The 7802-nt window shown below is 42.6% G+C and overlaps 1 pseudogene; it reads left to right on the top strand.

Moving 5' to 3' along the window:
• Positions 1 to 448: 448 nt before the first annotated feature.
• LOC148164606 (signal recognition particle RNA) lies at positions 449 to 561 on the top strand (annotated as a pseudogene).
• Positions 562 to 7802: the final 7241 nt, after the last annotated feature.

Below are 7802 nucleotides of genomic sequence, written 5' to 3'. Positions count from 1 at the left end.
AGATCTAGATGATCTTCATCTGCAGTTTCTTTTTTTTTCTTTGTAATTTTATTATGTTATGTTAGTCACCATACATTACGTCATTAGTTTTTAGATGTACTGTTCCACGATCCATTGTTTTCGTATAACACCCAGTGCTCCATGCAGTACGTGCCCTCGTTAATACCCATCACCGGGCTAACCCATCCCCCCTCCGCCCTCCCCTCTAAAACCCTGTTTGTTTCTCAGAGTCCATAGTCTCTCATGGTTCATCTCTCCCTCCGATTCCCCCTCCTTCATTTTCCCCCTCCTTCTCCTAATGTCCTCCATGCTATTCCTTATGTTCTACAAGTAAGTGAAACCATATGATAATTGACTTTCTCTGCTTGACTTATTTCACTTAGCATAATCTCTTCCAGTCCCATCCATGTTGATGTAAAAGTTGGGTATTCATCTGGTGTCCACACTAAGTTCAGCATCAATATGGTGACCTCCCGGGAGATGGGGACCACCAGGTTGCCTAAGGAGGGGTGAACCAGCCCAGATCGGAAACGGAGCAGGTCAAAACTCCTGTGCTGATCATCTGCAGTTTCAACTCAGAAACTCCCAGGGGAAGCTTCTATTCAACCAATGCAATGGTCTGAATTTTGTGTGCCCCAAATTCATATGTTAAATCCTAACCCCCAGTGTGATAGTATTAGCACCTGGAGCTAATTAGGTAGGTAATTAGGTCATGAGGGTGGAACCCTCATAAATGTGATTAGTGGCCTAATAAAAGGACCCCAGAGAGCTCTCTTACCACTTTTTTTTTTTTCCTGCCATGTGAGGATATGAGAAGTCAATCACCTGCAAACTGGCACAGGGCTCTCACCAGAACCCAGCAATGCTGTCACTCTGATCTGGGATCTCCAGCCTCCAGAAGTGTAAGAAACAATGATCTGTGGTTTATAAGCCAGCCAAAACACCCAACACGGGTCTTGTGCCCATATCCTGGACAAATCAGGATGGCAACCCCCTCTAGAATCAGTGGTTGGAGCAGGAGAGGAATACCTAATCTATAGCCTTAGGAGGATCATCTTTGACCCAGAAGCCAATTTGTATCTTCTAAAGTTATTGTCCTTCCTGTTGAAGTCATTAAGAATATAGTTATCTGCCAGCATGTTTATTTTACTTGCCTTTCTTAGAACTATCTCCTGATTCTGTGAGTCTTATTTAGGCTCTGTGGTCAATGTCACAAAGACAATGAGTCCTGGATATATAAAAGTAAAAGAAAATATGTGACATTTTATTCACTATGTGATTTTTTCCCACTGATTTCATATTTTTAAGACTTATAAAAGTAGAATACTTATTTATCATGGCTGATATCAAGAGAAGTGCTTCTATCAGTTGAACGGAGCTCTTGCAAAGGTTTGCAGCAGGTATAACCAGAATACCTGCTTGAACTATGTGTCTCAGTCATTATCAAACTTGATATTTCTTGAGCTCTGACTGTGGGCAACCCCATAGGTGTGGGTCTACACCAAGGGATTGATAATCTCACAGGTCCAACAAAACTGTGTGAATAACAACCAGAGAAGATGGATCACACGCAGGGGGAAGGGCCTAATCAGCCATTAGTTTCTGAGTAGTGGTTCCTGATCAACATCAGATCTTCAGAGGGGGCCTCAATAGAAACCAGACAAGAACAGGATATTTGGAAGAAATGAGATTCTAACAGGACATAAAGGAGTAAAGACAACTGTTTACAAAGAGAGAAAGAGACAGGACACAGACTCGTATTTAAGAATATTTCACCGGACACGCCACCTCAGTGGGTCTAAAACAAGACCTAGAGGCAGAATCACCTGAAAAATCAAAAATAAATAAATAAATAAATAAATAAATAAATAAATAAATAAGTAAATAAATAAATAAATATTTTAAAATAAGGATCCTGGGCCCCAAGTCCAAAAGTTCTCATCTAGTCCATCTGAGCAGACTTTCATGATTTATATGTTTAAGTAATAACATAGCTGATACTCTGTAGCACTTACTATTTGGCAGACACTTAGCTTCTAAGTGTTTTATATATAATAGTCACTCTCTAAGTCCTCATTATAACTGTATGAATTAGGAACTAATGATTATCATCCTTTATGGTGAGAAAACTGAAACCCCGAGAGGCTAAGTAACTTGACCAATGCCACGTACGGTTGGGATTTGAACCCAGGCCGTGAGGCTACAAAGTCTGTCTCTAATCACTTTGCTGCATGATTCTCAAAAAAGAAAAAGTGCTGGCTGCAAATCTCTCTGGGTGATTCTGATGAATCCAATTGTCAGACCGGCATTTGGAAAGCAAGGCCCTGTAAACATGAGAAAATTATCATTCACTGAACTCTACTTAAGAGAAGGGACTCTGTCTTCCTCAGTGCCTGGGACATAGTAGGTATGGAATGCTGTTGACTATACTGCAGAGAGAGGGAGTCCACAGAAGCAAGGGTTTGCAGGGGGAAATCTGGTGAGCCTGCTACTGCAGGAAGAAAGTGGGGCGAACCGAGTGACTCACACCATGTTTCCTGTCCCCATTAAAGGAAAGTGCCAAGAAGTAGAGAATAAGAGATGCACCATTCTGACCCAACTTGCAATGCCCTGCCCAGCCTCTTAATCCTTTGCCTCTTCATTACTTGGAGAAATAAGGCTCTCCACTTTTCTCTTTCAGCACATTCTTCCCCTAGTTCTATCCTCTTTAGAAACATTATAGAAGAGTAAGGGGGATGCAAAACTCCAAGCCGTTGGTTTCCCTGCTTGTTAAGGAAGCCAATAAATTGTTTGTACATAACAGATACTTTTGGGTTGGGTGAGAAGATAAAAGAATGCACAAAGAGATGGATAGATGTCAAATAGTTGACCATTATTTATGTCACCTGTGGATTTAGCAGGACTGGCTTTTCCTCTGGTGACATGCAATATGATGTTATGATAATTGCACTGTCCTTAGAATCAGGCAGCTTAGGTTCAATCCTGATTCTACCACTTACTAGCTGTGTGACCTTGAGCAGTGACTTGTCCTCTTTTTTCTTTTTTAAGATTTTATTTATTTATGAGACAGAGAGAAAGAGAGAGAGTGCATGAGAGCAGAAGTGGGGGAAGGGGTAGAGGGAGAGGGAGAAGTAGACTCCCCACTGAGCAGGGAGCCTGAAGTGGGGCCCCAACCCAGGACCCTGGGATCATGACCTGAGCCAAAGGCAGACACTTAACCGACTAAGCCACCTAGGTGTACCCTCCTCTATCTTTTTTAAAATGAAGAAAATAATATCATTTCATTTAAACTTGTGATAATAACAGCACTTACTTCCAAAGGGTGTTGTGAGATAATGTATATGCTAAGCACAATGTCCAGTACATTAAAAAAAAAAAGCTTAATTGTTGATAATGATATCATAAGAAATGATATCAAATTTGGTTGTTTGAAATTGCCCTTCTAATATCATTTCAGGGTAAAACTTTGCAGGTGTTATTTCTTCTGGAAGGCAAGACTTGAATTTTGGGGTCTGAAAGGCAATATCAGACTTTATTCAGATTGGCATGGAAGGGGAAAAAAATGAAGGAAAAAGGAAAGAAGGGGAGGAGGAAAAAATACAAAAGAATAGATAACATTTCTTTTTCTGAAAACTACATCAATATTTCTTTATACGCATGGTAATTCAAAATGTTTGGCTACCAGTGATGAAGTTATCCCAATTACAATTCTCAGCAAGGAAATAGTCTGTTTCTGAGAAAATTGTATATCTAGAAAGTCCTGAGGACCTAAATAGTCCATGTTCAGAAAAGGGAAAATGTCAAGGTTATGACCTAAGATTACCCCAACCAGAGAGCTCAATTAATATCCTCAGGGTTGTTTGTTCTAGATGTGTATATTATTTATTTATATAAGAATTTATTTTAGTGCATCAGAATCAGTATGGTACATTAGAGTTAAACAAACCTTAATTTGAATTCCAGCTCTAATATTTAATAGTTGCATGGCCATGGACAGATTGCTAGCAACTATACACCTCAGTTTCTTCATGCGTAAAGGGGAAAACATGTTAGGATGATTAAACAAGATCATACACCTAAAGCATTTAGCCCAAAACCTAGCATATGGTAAGAACTCAGTAAATATTGTCTATACTTAACGTTCATTGTTATTATTATTTTCTGCTCACTTCTTTTATGAAGTGCATCCTACTCTGGGGTGTCAATACAGACTCAACATGGCCTAGAGTGGGGAGTCCCTCAGCTTTTGCTTTGCTCAGGTCATACCCAGAGCCCACCCATCCAAACAAATGTACCATTCCTTTTACCCCATCTTAATTTTTCTCTTGTTCCACATCCTGCATCTGGAGATTGTCTCTTTGCCAAAATGGCTTTAGGCCGCCTCCCTTCTCTGTACAAAAGTCCTTAAAACCACGACTCTTCGAGCAATTTTTTTTCTTCCAACTAACTGGAAGTGAAGAAAGATTCCCCTCCCTTCATCTACCACTGAGTTTTGACTTATAATTCCATTTCAACAAAACCACTTGCACTAATTGCTTATACATGATGTAAATAATTCATTAGAAATGCGTATTTGTTTCATGTTTACATACTTGCCATGTGTCTGCATAGTCTGCTATATCAATCAAGGAAATAACAAGACTCTCGGTCACCAAGGAGAATGGAAAACCCCCCTCTTTAAATAGGTAACAATGTAAGGCGCATGCAAGTCAGTCTTAGAAATACAGAATGCTAGCACAGCAAGGGACTTTGGAATCTATATATTTTAACACTATCACTTTATAAATGTGGAAAATAAGTCCCAGAGTATTACACCATGGCCACAGAAGGCAACATTCTGGATTGGGAGAAAGGCTGGACGCTGGGAAGGGAAAAAAGGTGGGAATGGCAAAGCCAGATATACAGGGGTTAAAACCAGGATTTTGACACTGTAGACCACACCTTAGGAAGTATTTCACCCTGGGCAGGAAATACCAATATTCCAGTAGTAGGTCCTAGACCAAAGTAAAGGAAAATAGTCCTTGTACCTGAAGAGGTAGCCAAGTATTTCTTGCCTCTCCCCAAAATAGTAGATTGTCTTCAAACTGCCAGGGTCATTACCATCACCTCACTGCCTTCTCCACTAAGACCAAGAATGAAATAGAGAGGACTAAATTTTGGTATTTTCTGATATTGGAGAGGAACAGGGTGCTATAGTCTCTGAAGAGTTTCTTTACTGAGCAGGAGTGCTGGTAGCCCCAGATTTCCTGGGCCCAGATCTTAAACCCACCTCAGCTGTGGCTACACACAGAGCGCCCAGAGCTGCCAGGGGCAGCTTATCATGGGCCACATTAGTACCCCATTGTCATCTTCAAGCACGGCTGTGGAAGCCTCAAGGCAGTGACAGTGAAAGAGTGTTGGGTATCCAGAGTAGAAAGTTCTATATGCTTACCATTATTTGCTCTACAGAGTATTTGAGAGGGACTCACATATGGAGCACTGTGGGAGTGGAAAAGTAATGTCCCTGTCCCTCTGGAAGAAGGACAGCATAGCCCCTGGCATCCAGGGGCTAAGAAAGTTTCATACCCTAAGGCCGAAGCTAGACAGAGTGGAAAGTGGGCAGAACTCACTCATGAACTATAAGGGGGAAAAGAGAAAGAAAAAGAAGTCAAAGGAAATTCTAGGCCCAAATGGCTTTATTCGTGAATTCTACCAAATGTTTAAGGAATAATTTAAACCAATTCTACATTGTTTATCGACTCATCTGGCACCAACAGTATCTACCACAGAGAACCCAGGACACGTGGTGTCTGAAGTAAGTGTGGTAGTGGAGTTAGTTAGGATGGGAGGCATCCAGCAACTGTTTAGATAGTAGAATTAGGAGGATATACAGCTAATTGACTATGGAGGGGCAAGGAGAGTTTCGCTGATGGACCCTAAGAAGTACAAGACCATACTTAGTTTGCTGGCCCTAAGGAAGGCGTGGTGGGGCCATTTTCAAAGATGAGGAAAGAAAGGAAAAGAGCAGGACTTGGAAGGATATATCAATTCGGCCTTGGGTGTTTTCAGTTTGAAAAGGAGATAGATAGCTCTTGAGTAGCATGCCTGGAGCTCCATAGGAGTTTCAGGGACCAGCTGCATGAGGAGGATGGGGCTGGGGCCATGAGGAAAGGACATGAGAAAGCCAAGTGGTCTCACCCAGGGCTCCTCATCTTTTTATACCAGAGCAAGTCTGACTGTCTTTCAAACTCTGAGGAAAGGATTAAGGCACAGGTAATATTAAAAGAGGATCCCCGGAAGCACAGGTGCAGATAGTGAAGCTGGAAAGGATGAAAGAGCCACAAAGTGTGTATTCATGAATAGATTTTCTCTGAGGACAGCAGAGTCTGTCGGAGAGCCTCTGAAGATTTGTGTGGAGCTCACCGCAAATATTTCCCACAGAGCGGCAGGAAACTAGAGTATTTTTCCACCATGTTTCGAACCACGTTGGTTGAGGGTGGCCCCAAGGGGGTCTCAAACCCCTCAGTTCCCCACACGCCTGCAGGCCAGCTGAGGGATCCTCTATAGAGGATACAGAAGAAAACTCTTGGGCAGAGAAGCAAGGACACCATCTGCCTGTCCCGGCTGGCTAACTCAAGCCAGGCCAATGCAACATGGAGCAAGGCTCCTCTACATCTACTCCTCTCTGTTTCATATATTGAATTTCCACGTGGGATATTTTTTTAAGAGAAGATCTCCTGTGAGGAAGAACAGGCTGGTCAACAGTTCTATAATCAAAAGTCCACAGCAAAAAGCACTTTGAAAGAGGGGCTATTGCCTTCTCTGGTCTCACCTCCAGTTCTTCATGTAGTGTCCCCTGGGGACATCCCTCCTATTATCCAGTCTTGGTGAAAAGTGACCACGGTAGACGCAGGATAATCTTTGCCGTATCGATTTCCTTTGTGAGCCCCTCATGCCTCCAGGGAGACACCACAGCTTTCAGTGCCTATTAGCAGCTGTGTCTTCTAACCTCCCAGTCTGCCTGGCAGTGGGAGTCCAGCAGAGGCTCCAGGTCCAGTGACTTCACCAACATACAGCTTGGCTAGACGGGAGCCCACGGTACCCTGTGTCGAAACTGGAAATTGCACTTTCCACCAACGCAGGGACAAGAATGGCATTCAATAAAGCCTAAGCTACAGCCCAGCATGGCAGGGAAGCAGGAAGGCCCCACACACCAATTAGCCAGGCAGCTGTGGCCATCAATCAAGTGTGCCCTGGGTTCCCAGCATGTAGGTAGAGCCTGGATCCTGCCATAGAAATCACACCGAAAACCTCTTTCCAGAGGAGGAACCAGGACAGCCAACCCTGCAAATGGCAAAGGCTATCATTCCAGCAAAGTAGTTCAATCCCACAATCTGGAAAGGAAGGACCATATAACCAGTATGATACTAAAAATATGCCCTATGTATAGGAAATAATATTCTGTTTGTATTCATTCCTAGGAAATTCTTGGCAAAGGCCCTACCTTCCCAGGGAAATTAGATACAGAAATGACAATTAAACATATTGGATATTTATCATCTTTTTTAAAGATTTTATTTATTTATTTGAGAGAAAGAGAAAGTAAGTGAGAGAGCACAAGCAGCAGGGAGGGGAGGGGAGAGGCAGAAGGAGAAGCAGAATCCCCGATGAGCAGGGAGCCCAATGTGGGGCTCGATCCCAGGACCAGGACCCTGGGATCATGACCTGAACCAAAGGCAGACACTTAACCAACCGAGCCACCCAGATGCCCCGATATTTATCACCTTTTTAAAGATGTAGAACCACTTTACTATGGCTGAGAC

The sequence above is a fragment of the Eumetopias jubatus genome, unplaced genomic scaffold (assembly GCF_037043125.1).
Source record: "Eumetopias jubatus isolate StellerSeaLion01/CBP00866 unplaced genomic scaffold, mEumJub1_p1.0 scaffold_4, whole genome shotgun sequence".
Taxonomy (NCBI): Eukaryota; Metazoa; Chordata; class Mammalia; order Carnivora; family Otariidae; genus Eumetopias; species Eumetopias jubatus.
Note: the sequence above shows the minus strand (reverse complement) of the source record. Positions and strands in the feature narration are given on the sequence as shown.